Consider the following 18,185-nt stretch of genomic DNA (forward strand, 5'->3'; position numbering starts at 1 on the left):
CCTCATTCAAACCCTCTCAAACCCTGTACTAACAGGGTTAGTAGAGGGAAACTAGAATTATCAAAAGTAGACGGTAGCAGAAGCGGTCTGTTGTGGGTGAAGAGGGAGGGAGAAACACATGGTGTAATGCAGAATCCAGAGAAGTCTGGAGGGAATAATGATAGGTATAGAAACACTGATGATGTGTTGCTGTTTCTTTATACAAATGCCAAGAGTCGGAATAAAGGAGATGAATTGGTAATGCTAATAGCACTTGTCTGTCCAAAGATTATTAGGATCAGAGAGCCATGCTTCATGAAAGATGGTATATTGACAGGAATAGAAGTGGCTGGGCAGCACCATTATGCAGATAAGAAGAATAACTGCAGTGGCAGAGTATTCCATGATGGGGTGTATCCCTTCAGAGTAAAGGATTTGGAAAGCAATGACATCAATGGTTTTGAGAACATATAGTGTGAGGTGGAAAGGACAGGATATTTAGTAAAGTGTTGCTATAAGCCAGGATGCATAGAAGGCGAAGAGAAGAAAATGTTTATGCAGTTGAACTTGGTGAGTGTGAAAAGAATGATTATTGTGAGAGATTTTAACTACAGCACCATAAATTCAAAGAGAATACTGCATGAAGTAGTAAGGGAATGGAATTTCTGAAATTCTTGAAAGACAAATGTCTTAGGCAACATGCAGCAGAAGGAACACGAGGTTCAAGAGGACAGGAAACAGCATCAGTTGATCTGATTGTAACTGAGATGGCATTTCTTCCCTGGTTGAAGAGAGTGACCATGTGGTTTTGACTTGGAAGATGAACACACATGAAGGAGTATCAAAGAAAAGGAATTTATGTGAAATTATAAGTCAGCATGTTAAATATTATCATCATTTTCACAACATATAAATCTAGAGAATACTTGCATTCTGGGAACAGTAAGCAAAACAATTCCAGTTGTAGAAGGAATCATTAGGAAGTTTTAGCTCTTTATTGGAATAACAGCCATAAAGATTGTTCTTAACCATGAAGATTAAACTATGTACAAACAAAAACAACATAAGCTTGTACAATGGTATTTTCCAAAAGTTCAAAGATGTTAATCCTTACTTTTATTAGCAGTTGTTTCTTGAAATATCAGTTCACTTGTTCAAGAAACAACTGCTAATGAAAGTTGATCATTTATTGAAGTAAAACTAATTCTTATTTTGTATGGGTAATAATAGAATATCTATTATCTTTCTTGTTACATGTACTTGGAATTACTTCACTACTATCACACTGGATTACTTAGATTCCGATAGCTTTTCAATCAGATCAGAAGAAACCTCTTTGAAGTATATTATGGATAGTATATTAACGTCTGGCAACAATTATTAAATTAACTTTACTCATTTTCTTCTCATTACATAAAGTAAACTCCAAATTTTAGTTATGGCTATTAACTATATATAAAGAAAGTGTGATAATCCCTTTGCTAAAATTATGGTGACTACTACCATGTTCAGCAGCGCACTCAGGATTTAATCTTGGAGGGGACTGGAGATGAATAGACGATTTGAGAATACACATTATGCACTGCATACGACCTATGACTGATCATCTGTAATGATCGCTAATTCATAAGTAGTATAAAAATATAAGAGATGACACAACATAAATTTAAAAAAATGAATTTTAATTAGGAAAAGATTTTTTGAAAATTTTCTAGTGTTTTTTCCTTTTTCTTTGGAGGGGGCCACACCCCCCCCCCCTCTGGGTGCACCACTGACCATGTTAAGAGCAACAACTTTAATATCCTTTAATTTCCAAAACTTCAACACCTTACATTTAGTAGCATTAAAATGAGACACCCAGGGAATGAATTTCTATAATATTTGAGGGACAGATATTTCAAGCAACATGTAGAACAGAGAATTATGAGAACTGAGTTTTGGATTTGGTCTTTTCATCAGAGGAGCCGAGATATCAATCTTTCCCCCACTTGTGAGCGTGACCATGCTCTTGACTGGGAGGCTAAATATGCAAAAGTTGCAAGGAGAATGGAATTATATGGCAGGTAGCTATAATAATCTTAGAAATCAGCCTAGAGCAGTTCAATGGATAGAAGAATTTGCAAGGTAGAAATATCAGCATTGCATCAGGGTTAGTGAAGAAATATTTATCAACAGTAATGGCAAATAACATTCCACAATTGAAAAAGATAAAATAATTTGGTGTAAAGTAGATGACTAATTATCTTTTTCAATTGTGGAATGTTATTTGCCATTACTGTTGATAAATATTTAAATAGTTTAAATAAATGGCTATTATTTAAATTTAAATAATAGCGATAAATAAAACATTTAAATAAATATTTAAATGTTTTAGTTATGGCTATTAACTATTTAAATAGTTAATAGGCATAATTAAAATTTGGAGTTTTACTTTATGTAATGAGAAGATCATGAAAATCAAACAAGAACTACAGATGAAAAAGTGGTTGTGGAAAAAGTATAAAGAGAGGTGTAGTTAGGGCCGGATTTAGACTTGCTGAGGCCCTAAGCTATACAAAACCCAGAGGCCCCCTACTGTTTTAAATTACATCAGCTGGACTTTTTGTTTTTTTATTTGAGGCCCCAGCAGATTGCGAGGCCCTAAGCTGTAGCTTTTTTAGCTTATACGTAAATCCGGCACTGGGTGTAGTATAGATGCATGAGGAATATAAGACTCAAGCCAGAAAAGTGATTAGTATAGTAAGGAAGACAAAAATGGAATCCCTCCATATGTTCACTGGGCATCCACAGATGCTGTATGGTCACTCCAATGCTTGGTGATGTGTCACACCAGGTCTTGCCTCCAAAAATGGAATAGGAGAGATAATCTCTAGATTTCAAGGAAAATCCTAATGAATTCTTTCATTATGTAGCCAGTAGGAGGAGAAATGACTGTGGACAAATGACCCTATTAGGTGGAAAAGGAGGTAAAGTATCCAGTGCAGATAATTTGTGGAGCTGTTTAATGATCAGTTGATTGGGCATTTCATTCAGAAAAAACATGCTTTATTCCTGAGAATGGCTCAGGAATAAAACTTGGCTCACTAGTGCCCTGATAGGGCGCTAGTGAGCCAAGCGCTGTGGACGTGATTTGAAGAGCTCCGGATTCAGATAAGTTTTACTAGGAATAATTAAGTATATAAGCGTAATTGTTTGAGTAAGAGCGGCTGTAAACGTTGTGCGCTACCGGTATTATTAGTGTGGGGGATTTTTCTTGCCTAAACTAAATTACGAAATTGTTATTATTAGACCTAGTAACCTGCAGAGAGAGAAAAAAAAAAAAAATGGCGGTGGCATTGTCATTCCATGATTTTAATTTAGATTTCAGTCGTTTCGTTAAGTGTGAGGTCTGTTATATGTATTCCTTCGATTACATACATGATTTGTGGATGTTTAGTGCGGATGGAAGAAGGGTGTGTGCAAAGTTTCACCTGAACGAGGAACTGATGAATGCAAATATGAAATTGATGACAGAAAGTGTTAGTACCGATTGTGTTGCGAGTGCGCGTTTGAAAGAGAAGGATGGTTAGAAAGAGAGGTGAAAAAATGTTAAAAAATCAGGAAAAAAGAAAAAGAGCGATTTTAAAACAGTAACGGATGTTAAAAGGGATGAAAGTGAGGCAGAAAGAAACGAAATTGAGAGAACGAATAAAAGTAGAAATGGCATGATGCAGAAATTGCAAGTGAAAAAAATCGAAAGCATAAATGATAGCGAAAAAAGAATGAATGATTGCGAAAGTTAGACACATGTTGGACTGAAAGTACTGAAACAAAGAAAGATGAATGAAAGTAAAAGTCGGACGAATGCTAGTCCGAAAGTACGGAAACAAAGAAAGATAAATGAGAGTGAAAGTTAGAAGAATGACAGTGAAAGTTGGACGTATGTTGGACCGAAAGTACAGAAACAAAGAAGGATGAATGACAGGGAAAGTGAGAAGAGGGGGTCGAGAGTTAGAAAGATTTAATGATAGAGAGAGAATGTGTCGCGAGATTCGGAAAGTGAATTGGATTGGATGAGGCAAGAAATGAAATGGATGCGGAATGAAATTAAGAGAATTCAGGTCAAAACTATTAAAATAAATCATGATGGCATGAAAGAGTTAATGAAAGATGAGCGAGTGGCATTGTATGGTGACTCCATTATTAAAGGTGTGCTAGAGGATAAAATGCACAAGGTATTTTCCAGGTGGTAAAATGAGTAGAGTGATTGATGCATTGTATATGAGGCAGGAGTGAGCAAAAGAGTTAATAGTATTAATTGGTACAAATGATTTGAGAGAGAACAAAGAGCATGTCAAAATGAATATCAGGAGGCTGCTTGGAAAGATAAAAGAGAATAGTGTGACAGGAAGGGTAGTCAGTGTGTTGCCTAGGTATGATTGTGGTGAAATGAGGCGGAGAGCAAGGATTATGAATGATATTCTGGCTGAAATGTGTGAGGAGATAAGAGTACAGTTTGTTAATGTGTGGAATGAGTTTGAGGAACGAAGTGAGCTGTATGGGAGCGATGGACTGAATTTCAGTGGTTATGGTGTGAGTCGCTTGGAGAGACTGCTGCTGGAAGGTAGAGAAGTGAATAGAGAGAATGAATCAGATCGAGAGGGGAGTGATGTGGAAGAGCAGGAGAGTAAGACAAGAGATATTGAAGAAGTGGATATGAATGGGGAAGTGAGTGGTATGAGTATAGAAAATGAGAGAATGGGTAGGCAAGAAGAGCAGGGAAACGGGGAGGCTCAGGGTGGACAGGGGTACACAGCGTGAGAAAGGTGGATGCTCCAAGAGGAGGTGAGAGCATGTGTAGGCAGGAAGGAAAGAAATGAGATGACCAGGAATCAAGAGGAAACAGATGGAATTGCAAAGGGTTCTAAAATGAAGAGGCAGAAAGGGAAATGACCCCAGTCCAGCATGGAGAGATCACATCGAGTGAGTGGTATCAGTGGAACTAGCTGCAGATCCAGAAATGAGCTGTTGTGTTTGTATACAAATGCTAGAAGTATAAGAAACAAGGCGGATGAAATGGTTGCACTAATTGCATCTGTTCACCCAAAGCTTGTCGGAATAAGTGAGACATGGTTAGATGATTACGACATCCTGACAGGAATAGAGATGGAAAGGTATGATGTATAGTCAAATAAGCCAAGCAAATAAGAAAAGGGTGATCATTATGGGTAATTTTAATTATGGCAATATAGAATGGAATGAAGAGATAGCAACTGGAAGTAAAGAAAATGAGTTTCTTGAGTTTTTGTAGGGATAACTACCTCAGACAGTATGTAACAGAGGGCACATGAGGATTAAGCGTCTTGGATTTGGTCATCTCATCAGAGGATGTAATTATAAATGAGGTGTCAAATCATCCACCAATTGGTGAAAGTGACCATGAGGTGATTACCTGGGTGGTTTCCAGCAGTGCAAGGACCTCTGTGAAAAAAGGGTATATGCGGAACTACAAGGGGGGGGGGGGTGATTATGAAGAGCTCAGGAGACAGCTTGCAGGTGTATCATGGAATGAGGAGTTAGCTGGAAAAGAGATCAATGCAGCTTGGGGGATTTTCAAAAACTATTTAGTAGATGCAATGTCTAAATGTATTCCACGGGTGAGAAGGTTAAATAAGGTAGTGTGAGATGGATGAATAAAGAGATTAAGCATGCGATACAGAGAAAAAGGGCATTGTGGAGGCAGCATAAGAGAAGTGGAAATAACCAATTTCATGAGGCCTACAAGGAGTCTGCAAGGAGTTTGAGTGTGTTTAAGACATGGTATGATGAGATGTGTGTGTGTGTGATAAAAGGACCTCCCAGATGAGTCTTTGACTCCATGAGGTCTTGTTTAATAATAATAATAATTCCCCGAAGAATAGGAAGAATCGAAGACTTGGAAATGCAAGAGAATGTGTTTCGAGTGGTGTATTTCATGCAGTGGGACTGGATTTCACTGTGTATTTTGAGAGGATGTGCTAAGGAACTAACAGCTCCTTTCCCCTAGCTAGACAATGATAGTCTAGCTAGGGGAAAGGTATCTCTCCTTCCACTGCTAGGACACTGTAAAAAAAGTGCCAATGCAAAAGGGTGAAAGTCACCATGGTTTCTTACAATAGCGGTTGATGAGAGAAAGGCATGTACTACCATATTTTTGGTTTTACAAAGGCATTTGCAACATGTTTGGTTAGATACACTAATGTTCAAAAGCTAAGAAAAAAATACATTTTGACCTGTATATGGAAAAATTTTCGTGTACATGTACAAAAATTTTCATGACTCAAAATGAAAATTTTGAGCTGACTCAAAGCAGACAGACCAGGTTGCCTGCTTTGAGGGATGAAAAAACCCAAGTTACTAGGGGAAACCCCCCCCCCCTCTATATGAGACCGGTTAATTCAGCTTTAGTCAAAAGAGACCAGATAAAGGTTCCTCACGTCACTGACGGGAATCAAATCCAGGTCTTTCCAACCAAATGGCTTCATCTATAATAGTGCTTCCCAACCTTTTTCACATCACGGCACACCTCACAAGCATAAATAATTTCACGACACACAATGAAGGAACATTTTTCTATTGACATGATTAATTTCTTCTATTTCATGCAGGGATTCAATTAATAAGATCTTTCTTTCAAATATTTCTGCATTATAATACATAAACATTCCAGCTAGACTTTCGTTTCAGATAAGTCTTCTTATGCAGTCATAAGCACGAAATAAACAAAACAAATGGAATGAAAATACCTAATCCATACATCCTCAGTGATTGATATTTGACATAATTTTTATATCGCATCTATGAACTAAATTGTCACATTTCACTGAGTGAAACTGTGATTAAATTTTTAGAACACTTATTTTATAAAATTATGATGTGAAAATACAAAAGTAAAATTAATTATACACAAAAGAATTACTGACTATGTATAAATATAATGATAATAATAATTTAATGACAAAATAAACATTTTAAGTATTAATATAAATATCTACAATATTATTTTGCCACAGTTAATACATATATTTCCTTCTTATTTCAGTGAGATACTTGGGTTTGTTTCTGTGAACACAGCTTTTTTATATCTGGGTCTATGGATGAAAGAGCTACACGCAAATCATGATCAAGATTCTTCAATGATGATCTCTTTAATTTCTTGATAGTGAGCATAGAAGTGAAACTTTGCTCACACATGCATGTTGTAGCAAATGGTAAAAGAATGTTCATAGCTTTTTTGCCAATAGATGGAAACTCCTTTTTTACAGTTACCCAGAATTGAGATAATGGAGCATCCTTAAACTCAACTTCAAGGTAATTAATTTACGGAATTAACAACGCATATAAAGTAATTGAAGTTGAAAGTTTATTTTCCACTTGGTTAGAGTATAATAAATTTAGTTTAATCCTTTATCCAAGTGTGAGCAAACAAAGTTTGCGCCTGAAAGTATCTTCAGGACTGGGTTAAGGTGGTACACACCAGGGCAACTCGTTGCAAAGGTGGAGCAAGATACCAACACTCCTATCCTAGTATCTCCTATAATGCAAAACACATCTCCTTGCGGATATGTCTATTGTTATGCATTAAGGGAAGGGCCACTACCGGTCTGGTAGTGGCCCTTCCCTTAATGCATAACAATAGACATATCCGCAAGGAGATGTGTTTTGCATTATAGGAGATACTAGGATAGGAGTGTTGGTATCTTGCTCCACCTTTGCAACGAGTTGCCCTGGTGTGTACCACCTTAACCCAGTCCTGAAGATACTTTCAGGCGCAAACTTTGTTTGCTCACACTTGGATAAAGGATTAAACTAAATTTATTATGCATATAAAGTAAATTAATTAAAGATAACTTTAATGAATCACTTCTATATTTCGACAATGTCACATTGTCATCTTCAGGAACATAAAGATATGGTATGTGCACTACAGGAACTAACAAAGCAAATGAGGAAGAAATTAAGACACTAATTTTGTTCCTAAAGTCCTAATGGTGCCTTCTTGCGGGCTAATTTGGTAGTCTTGGCCGTTGGGCTGAAGTTCTCATAATGAAGGTCTCCCAAATTTGGGGCAGTTTCATGCACCCAAATTTGTTGAGGTTAGGAACGTTTTTTAGAGCTGATGAAGATTCTTTGAATAATCTTTCGTATTTAAACTTGCTGCGATGGATTATATTTGTCTTCTTCCAACGAATTTTATGGTGGGTATCTAAGGCATGGTCTGCCAGCCCAGAGCGGCTGTACTGGTGAAACCGGATGTAGTCTTGGTGTTCTGAAATCCTGATATTTGTTGTTCTGCCTGTTTGGCCAAAGTAGGACAATTTGCAGCTGCAAGGGACCTGGTATACACCAGGTAGGTCTAGGGGCAGTGGTTGGTCTTTGGTAGAGCGGATAAGGGATGCCAACTTTTTATATGGTCTGTAACAGGAAGTAAGGTCATATTTCTTGAGGATATTAGTTATTTTTTCAGAGGTGCCCTGGATGTAGGGGATAGTTATAGACTTGGTGTAGTCTTTATTGTTGAGGGGGGGAAGGGGGTTGTGGTTTTCAGGTTTTAGTATTTTTTGGATTTTTTTGGGGTTATAGCCATTGGCTAAGAAAGTGTTGAGGATGTGGTTTAGTTCCATAGTCAGGGCCTTGTCATCTGAGCAGATTAATTTTGCCCTGTTATATAGTGTTTTTATCACCCCATATTGTTGTGAGGGGGGGGGATTGCTGGTGAATGTATCTGCCAGTGTGGGTGGGTTTTCTGTAAACAGAGAAAACCAAAGATCCATCAAGCTGGCGGGTGATTAAAGTGTCTAGGAAGGGGAGGGTGTTGTTTTCCTCTTTTTCTAAGGTGAACTGGACTCTGGGATGTTGGTTGTTTAAGTGTGTTAGGAAGGAGTGGAGTGAGTCTGAGCCATGTGGCCAAATAGCAAACACATCATCCACATAACGAAGCCAAATAGTGGGTTTTTGTGGGGCGGAGTTTAAGGCTTTTTCTTCAAATGTCTCCATAAAGAAATTGGCCAAGGGTGGGGAAAGTGGTGAACCCATGGCTGTCCCCTCTATCTGTTTGTAGAACTTTCCTTGCCAAACGAAATAGCCTGAGTTCATTGTGAACTGAAATAGGGCTGAGATATCGGGAGGAAACTTGGCTTGGATGAGCTCAAGGGTTTCTTTGAGTGGGAACTCCGCCCCACAAAAACCCACTATTTGGCTTCGTTATGTGGATGATGTATTTGCTATTTGGCCACATGGCTCAGACTCACTCCACTCCTTCCTAACACACTTAAACAACCAACATCCCAGAGTCCAGTTCACCTTAGAAAAAGAGGAAAACAACACCCTCCCCTTCCTAGACACTTTAATCACCCGCCAGCTTGATGGATCTTTGGTTTTCTCTGTTTACAGAAAACCCACCCACACTGGCAGATACATTCACCAGCAATCCCCCCCCCCTCACAACAATATGGGGTGATAAAAACACTATATAACAGGGCAAAATTAATCTGCTCAGATGACAAGGCCCTGACTATGGAACTAAACCACATCCTCAACACTTTCTTAGCCAACGGCTATAACCCCAAAAAAATCCAAAAAATACTAAAACCTGAAAACCACAACCCCCCCTCCCCCCCTCAACAATAAAGACTACACCAAGTCTATAACTATCCCCTACATCCAGGGCGCCTCTGAAAAAATAACTAATATCCTCAAGAAATATGACCTTACTTCCTGTTACAGACCATATAAAAAGTTGGCATCCCTTATCCGCTCTACCAAAGACCAACCACTGCCCCTAGACCTACCTGGTGTATACCAGGTCCCTTGCAGCTGCAAATTGTCCTACTTTGGCCAAACAGGCAGAACAACAAATATCAGGATTTCAGAACACCAAGACTACATCCGGTTTCACCAGTACAGCCGCTCTGGGCTGGCAGACCATGCCTTAGATACCCACCATAAAATTCGTTGGAAGAAGACAAAAATAATCCATCGCAGCAAGTTTAAATACGAAAGATTATTCAAAGAATCTTCAGCAGCTCTAAAAAACGTTCCTAACCTCAACAAATTTGGGTGCATGAAACTGCCCCAAATTTGGGAGACCTTCATTATGAGAACTTCAGCCCAACGGCCAAGACTACCAAATTAGCCCGCAAGAGGGCACCATTAGGACTTTAGGAACAAAATTAGTGTCTTAATTTCTTCCTCATTTGCTTTGTTAGTTCCTTTAGTGCACATACCATATCTTTATGTTCCTGAAGATGACAATGTGACATTGTCGAAATATAGAAGTGATTCATTAAAGTTATCTTTAATTAATTTACTTTATATGCGTTGTTAATTCCGTAAATTAATTACCAGTTATGTCTAACCAATGTATAAGTCTTACCACTAGAATCAACTTCAAGGGTACGATCACTTTTTAAGTCTAATAACTCCTCCTTTTCTTTCACTGATAAATCGAATGCCATGTGATCTAATAAAGATGCAAATGGATTTCACTCGACTGGTACTCTCACAACACAACAGACGAGTTGGAACTGAAGCAGAGTAATGATCTTCTGAGTCATAGATGCAAAATGTGACGGAGAGAGTAATGGGAGGAATGGTGCCCATGACATTCTGGGAGGTCGCCTTCACACATGTGTAGCTAGAAAAGAGCAATAAAGCGAAAAGGGAACCACTAGGCAGCCTAGCCCTCCGGTACCGTTGCCCCCGTAATCAGGACTTTGTGGTTAAATTTTTCATCGGTTGGGAAGAACTGATCTATACTGACTGAACTACAGAGGCTATTATGTATATCATAACAGATAGTATGATATAATGCACAAATTTTGTTAGCTGGGTTTCTTAGAGATGAGGAACCAGCGGTGGTAGAAAGGATCCAAAGAAAAGAGATGAAGATGGTGGTTAGTTTGTGGAATGCTCCATATTCCACAGACTAATTTAAGCTGGTGTACCTGCTCTCCCACCAAATGGTCGTGGGTTTGAATCCTGCTGTGGGCATGGATGCTTGTGGTTGTCTTTAGGTGGGAGATGAATTTCATTGCTTGGTGTGAGACTGCTGCCCTGCTTATTGGAGATTTTATTTTCTAACTTCGCACTGAAATAGTGCTACATACTACGGTCCTACATGTAGGACCAGAAGAGGCCTAGGTCAAACAATATCCTGTGCTATCCGACTTCAGACCTGGGAATTCAAGAAGTCATTCTCTGGTAAGTCTTCTTCCATGCCACTAGAGTGCCCTGCAATGCACACAAAGAGTGTCTTAAAATCAGCTCAAGAGAGTCCAAAGCTTAGTAAGTCCATATAACTCTCCTGACACCATGTACCTTTAAAAGATACAGTTGCAGAGGTAAATTCTGGTATGATGTGGTGTTCTTCCTGAAGAAGCCATACCCAGTCTTGGTTTTTAGCACAGGCAGCTTTCTCATGATAGAGGGTAGTGAGTGATCACCCAACACCCACAACTTGTACATCAATAACGACTAACTCATCTCCTCTCTTTACAGGAAGGTCAGGCTTCCTTAATCTAATGTTAGTCCTATAGTGGGGCTATACAGCTGTCCAATCTTTATCTTCAATCTATTCTATATAACTCTTACTATTGCATTGTGTCGTGTCTTCTGATCTGTACTCCATGTGCACAATAACAACACAGTAATATGAGCTAAAGTTTCTATACTCTGACAGCCTGCTCTGCAGTTTTTGTCTTCACTTCTTCCCTGAGTTGTACAAGCATGAGTCAGCAGAGCATTCTTGTAGAAAGGCTTATACGTTGGTTACACATTATTACTAAATAACTCACAGAATTCACAAACGTAAACTGGAATATAAATTAAAATAAACTTTAATATATACTTCCTATATTTCGGCAACGTCATGTTACCATCTTCGTGGGAACATAAGATTAAGACACATGCACGTAGGCACTAACAATAGCAAAATGAGTTCAAAGAGAGAAAACTACTGTTTTTCCTAAAGTCCTGATGGTGCCCCCTAGTGGGCTATATTAGGTATTCTTGGCCATTGGGCTGAAGTTCTCATGTTGTCTGTCTCCCAAATTTGGGCAGTCCCATGCATCCAAATTTGTTGGGGTTTGGCATGTTTCTTAGGGCTGAGGGGATTCCATGAATAGTCTTTCAAATTTAAACTTGCTGCAGTGTATTCTGTAGCATGTATCCAGAGCATAGTCTGCAAGCCCAGAGAGCTGTACTGGTGAAACCGAATGTAGTCCTTGTGCTCCGAAATTCTGATATTCGCCGTCCTGCCTGTTTGGCAAAAGTTGGACAGCTTACAGCTACGAGGGACCTGGTAGACACCAGCTAGGTCTAGGGAAAGTGGTTAGTCTTTAGTGGAGCGGATAAGGGATGCCAATTTTCTATATGGTCTGTAACAAGAGGTCAGGTCATGTTTTTTTAGGATTTTGGTAATTTTTTCTGAGGTGCTCCAGATGTAGAATGGTGATGGATTTAGAGTAATCTTTATTGTGAGGGGGAAAGGGGGGTTGTGGTTTACTGGTTTTAGCATTTGGACTGAGATAATGGGAGGAAATTTGGCTTTGATGAGCTCTAAGGTTTCCTTGAGTAGGACATTTGTGAATAAGGAGGAGACGTCAAAACTGACCATTATTTCAGTGTGTTGGAGCATAAGGTTTTCTACACTGGCTTTGAAGTGGGCTGAGTTTTTTATGTGTAATGGTGTGTTGCCAGTATAGTGTGTGAGCACTATGGCTAAATGTTTGGCTAATTTGTACGTGGGGGAATCAATGCCATCCACTATGGGACGTAATGTCACATTTTGCTTATGTATTTTTGGGAGCCCGTATATACGGGGGGGGGGGTCCAAGAGTTAAAAGGTTTTAGTTTGTTATTCTTGTGTAGAGGCTTAAGTGCTGTGAGGACATTATGTTGGAGGTTTAATGGATTTTTTACAACACTCAAAAAGAATTAAAATAGAATTTAATACTTCCTATATTTCGTCCTAGTCACTAGGACATCTACGGGGATTACAAAGACAATTAATGTAACATGCACACAAAAACTTACAATACTAAGCCCAACCACGTGGGTGACAATACAGTCCTATCTAGGTGGAGCGCCCTCTAAGGGCAGTTGTAGGTGGCCTGGAATGTAAGGTGGGACCTCTGGTGATGACTGTTTCCCAAATCTTCGGAAGCTTAATGCAACCGTATTTGTTAAGATTTGGTTGGTTTTTGAGAGCTGCTGCTGCTTCTAAGAAAAGTCTCTCTTTCTTGAATTTGCTGTGGTGCAGCATGGCGGTTTTCTTCCATGATACTCTGTGGGTGGTGTCCAAAACGTGGTCAGCCAAGCCTGAATGGCCATAGTTGTGTTTAACGATGTACGACTTGTGTTCCTCCAGGCGGATGGATGCTGATCTGCCTGTCTGTCCAAAGTACGCAAGCTTACAGGAACAGGGTACTTTGTAAACTCCAGGCAGAGAGAGAGGAGGGAGCTGATCTTTTGTAGAACGGATAAGGGTAGCCAGTTTGCGGTAGGGCTTATATGCTGTGTGTAGGTTATACTTTTTTAGTATCTTGGCTATTTTTTCCGAAGTGCCACGGATGTAGGGTATGGTGATGGCATTTTTGAATTCTTGTTGAAGAGAGGGACGGGGAATGGGGGAGGAATTTATTATTTTTTTGATGCTGTGTTCGCTGTAGCCATTGGAGAGGAAAGTTCTGTGTATGTGGTTAAGCTCAGTAGTGAGGGCGGTTCCACTGGAACAAAGATTGTGGGCTCTCTTGGTAAGGGTTTTAATGATGCCATATTGTTGTGAGGGGTGGTGGTGGGAGAGTTTGTGAATGTATCTGCCTGTGTGTGTGTGGGTTTTCTGTATACAGTGAAGGCAAGTGTATCATTAGGCAGGCGCGTGACTAAGGTGTCTAGGAAGGGTAAACAATTGTTCTTTTCCTTTTCCATAGTAAACTGGATTCTTGGATGTAGGCTATTGAGATGACCAAGGAAGGAATCTAACGTGTCTGGGCCATGAGGCCAAATAGAGAACACATCATCTACATATCTAAGCCAGATAGACGGTTTGAGTGGGGCTGAGTCTATGGCTCGTTTTTCGAAATCTAATTTGTGAGTTGGTGGGATTGTATTCAGACACTATACAACAGGGCTAAACTAATCTGTTTAAATGACAATGCCCTATCCACTGATATCGAAAAACGAGCCATAGACTCAGCCCCACTCAAACCGTCTATCTGGCTTAGATATGTAGATGATGTGTTCTCTATTTGGCCTCATGGCCCAGACACGTTAGATTCCTTCCTTGGTCATCTCAATAGCCTACATCCAAGAATCCAGTTTACTATGGAAAAGGAAAAGAACAATTGTTTACCCTTCCTAGACACCTTAGTCACGCGCCTGCCTAATGATACACTTGCCTTCACTGTATACAGAAAACCCACACACACACAGGCAGATACATTCACAAACTCTCCCACCACCACCCCTCACAACAATATGGCATCATTAAAACCCTTACCAAGAGAGCCCACAATCTTTGTTCCAGTGGAACCGCCCTCACTACTGAGCTTAACCACATACACAGAACTTTCCTCTCCAATGGCTACAGCGAACACAGCATCAAAAAAATAATAAATTCCTCCCCCATTCCCCGTCCCTCTCTTCAACAAGAATTCAAAAATGCCATCACCATACCCTACATCCGTGGCACTTCGGAAAAAATAGCCAAGATACTAAAAAAGTATAACCTACACACAGCATATAAGCCCTACCGCAAACTGGCTACCCTTATCCGTTCTACAAAAGATCAGCTCCCTCCTCTCTCTCTGCCTGGAGTTTACAAAGTACCCTGTTCCTGTAAGCTTGCGTACTTTGGACAGACAGGCAGATCAGCATCCATCCGCCTGGAGGAACACAAGTCGTACATCGTTAAACACAACTATGGCCATTCAGGCTTGGCTGACCACGTTTTGGACACCACCCACAGAGTATCATGGAAGAAAACCGCCATGCTGCACCACAGCAAATTCAAGAAAGAGAGACTTTTCTTAGAAGCAGCAGCAGCTCTCAAAAACCAACCAAATCTTAACAAATACGGTTGCATTAAGCTTCCGAAGATTTGGGAAACAGTCATCACCAGAGGTCCCACCTTACATTCCAGGCCACCTACAACTGCCCTTAGAGGGCGCTCCACCTAGATAGGACTGTATTGTCACCCACGTGGTTGGGCTTAGTATTGCAAGTTTTTGTGTGCATGTTACATTAATTGTCTTTGTAATCCCCGTAGATGTCCTAGTGACTAGGACGAAATATAGGAAGTATTAAATTCTATTTTAATTCTTTTTGAGTGTTGTAAAAAATCCATTAAACCTCCAACATTTTAGTTTGTTAGTAACTTCCACAGGCCAAGAAGTGACCTTCTTAAGGAGCCTATGGTGTTTTCTAATTTGTGAGTTGGTGGGATTGTATTCAGACACTATACAACAGGGCTAAACTAATCTGTTTAAATGACAATGCCCTATCCACTGAACTAAATCACATCCTTAACACTTTCTCAGCCAATGGCTACAACCCCCAAGAAATACTAAAACCAGTAAACCACAACCCCCCCCCCTTCACAATAAAGATTACTCTAAATCCATCACCATTCCCTACATCCAGGACACCTCGGAAAAAATTACCAAAATCCTAAAAAAACTTGACCTGATCTCATGTTACAGATCATATAAAAAATTGGCATCCCTTATCCGCTCCACTAAAGACCAACCACTTCCCCTAGACCTATCTGGTGTATACCAGGCCCCTTGCAGCTGCAAGCTGTCCCACTTTGGCCAAACAGGCAGGACAGCGAATATCAGAATTTCGGAACACAAGGACTACATCTGGTTTCACCAGTACAGCCACTCTGGGCTTGCAGACCATGCTCTGGATACATGCCACAGAATATGGTGGAAAAAAGCCACAGTAATACACAGCAGCAAGTTTAAATTTGAAAGACTATTCATAGAATCAGCCTCAGCCCTAAGAAACATACCAAACCTCAACAAATTTGGATGCATGAGACTGCCCAAATTTGGGAGACGTACATCATGAAAACTTCAGCCCATCAGGACTTTAGGAAAAACAGTAGTTTCCTCTCTTCGACCTCATCTTGCTATTGTTAGTGCCTGCGTGCACGTGTCTTAATCTTATGTTCCCATGAAGATGGCAATGAGATGTTGCCGAAATATAGGAAGTATATATTAAAGTTTATTTTAATTTATATTCCAGTTTACGTTGCGAATTCCTTAAGTTATTTAGTAATCAGCAGAGCACTGTTCTCATCCTAATTAAATCTATATATTCAAAACTAGGCAGGATGCGAGTTCCATTCTTGATCCATTGATGCTGAAAGGGAACATGTTTAGATTCTTGTAATGCAGCTCCATCTACTGAATGGTGCAACATTAAAGCCCATCTTTGTTCAGCCAATGCAGTAATAATCGGCATCCTTCCATCAAGCACCCATCCAGAGGTATGTCTGTAATCATTCTTAATATATAAAGTCCTAGAGGCAGCAAGACATACTTCTGAAGAAGAGACAGAAATTTTCTGTAGTCTGGATAGACATAATCTAGGCACCAACCATCACAACAAGGGAATACCATAACCCCCATGGTTTACAGTGGTATGGAAAAATGTTAGTGACACATCATGAGGATGACGTAACCACAAATGGACTGCTGAACAAACTGCTACATCCCTAGTACTGAGAAAGAGACTTTACCTAAGACCAACCTATGATAGAGTCTAGGAAGAAGGAAATAATTCAGAATGAAGAGCCTCTGTTGAGATCTAAGTGTAGCTTTGCAGCAACAAGAAAGAAAAGCTCCTAAAGTGGATGGGAAAGAGGAATAGCCTGTCAGAGAGAAGAGAATACCAGTGTATTGCCACTTCTTCAGAACAGAGATAGAATGCAATGCCATGCTGCAGGGAAAAACTCAAAGTTCTCAACATTCGATCTCTACCTGAGGAGACAAGAGAAAGCATACTCGCATTGATGTTTAAGCCACAAGCTTGAAAGAAGTTGGCTACTTGGTTGAAGAGCTCCTGCAAGCCTTCTCTAGTAAAGGCTATGAGTATAAGGTCATCAGCAAATGCCATAGCATTAACCGTGGTTATGTCAAGAGAGTAGCCAATATGGCTTGGTAGAGAGCAAAGAAAGTCATCAATAACACAATGGAAGAAAATAGGGGGGGGAGGGAGGGAGGGAGAGAGAGAGAGAGAGAGATGGCACACACACACACCCCTAAGTTCTGGAATGGATATTGATTTTTAGCTCAGGGTTTTTGAATCCTGACACCAACTTCAGTCATAAAGAGAGACTGAAGTTGGTGTCAGGATTCAGAAATAAGAGCAGAAAGAATGAAGATATTCTCAGTGTAGCCATCTGCAGGGATGAAGGTGCTCTGCCTAAAATCATGTTGGATGTATGACTGCAGATGTTTAGCTAACACTTTATGAAAGAGAGTGTAAGAGAACAGAAGAAGAAAACATTCCATGTTTGGTCTCTAGAGCAGGATTTCTGGACTGTATAAAAATAAATTTTAAAAGATTACAAAGAAATATATAAAATTGATAAAAATTTAAAAAAAAAACGTTTGCTCAGCTCACCCAATATACTACAGGTTTACTAATAACCTTTTCTGGGTGGGAACTACATAAAGAAAAAAAAAAACATTAAAGGTCTGTTGGTCTCAAAATTTGGCTGGCAAGCAGAAAAGAGGAGATATTACAAAAACATACAAATTGGTAAAGGAATTTTATGAAACAGATGCAAAGGACATTATTCAATGCATAATTGGTGGGAGAGAGAGAGAAAAAAAAAGAGCCACTCCTAAAAGTTGTGTATGAGTGTGGTCAAACAAGGGAGTGAGAACTGAATTTTTTGCTTGAAAAGTGGTGAATAAGTGGAATGGATTGTGCGTGCTAGTGAATGAGGATAAAGAGAGGTAAGTGTGGGCTTCCTGCAATGAGTCTTCAAATCCCATGGAGATGAGATGCTCACGAAATAATAATGCATGTACTAAATTAAAGGTGATCATGTGAGTTCAAAGGTCACACCTTTTAGTAACCTGATACCTATGCAACTTGCAGAAAAGTTATAAAGTTACAAAGAGATGACATATACTGAAGTGACAGTAAGAATGTGAGCTTACAGATCAATT

General features: G+C 39.6%; 1 protein-coding gene across 6 annotated transcripts in view; it reads right to left on the minus strand.

Moving 5' to 3' along the window:
- The window catches only part of rasp (protein-cysteine N-palmitoyltransferase Rasp), a 265,799-nt gene that overhangs the window by 131,225 nt on the left and 116,389 nt on the right, over nucleotides 1-18,185 (minus strand). The window lies entirely within an intron of this gene.

The sequence above is a fragment of the Typopeltis vanoorti genome, chromosome 7 (assembly GCF_054136105.1).
Source record: "Typopeltis vanoorti isolate ZY-2024b chromosome 7, IOZ_Tvanoo_1.0, whole genome shotgun sequence".
Lineage (NCBI taxonomy): Eukaryota > Metazoa > Arthropoda > Arachnida > Uropygi > Thelyphonidae > Typopeltis > Typopeltis vanoorti.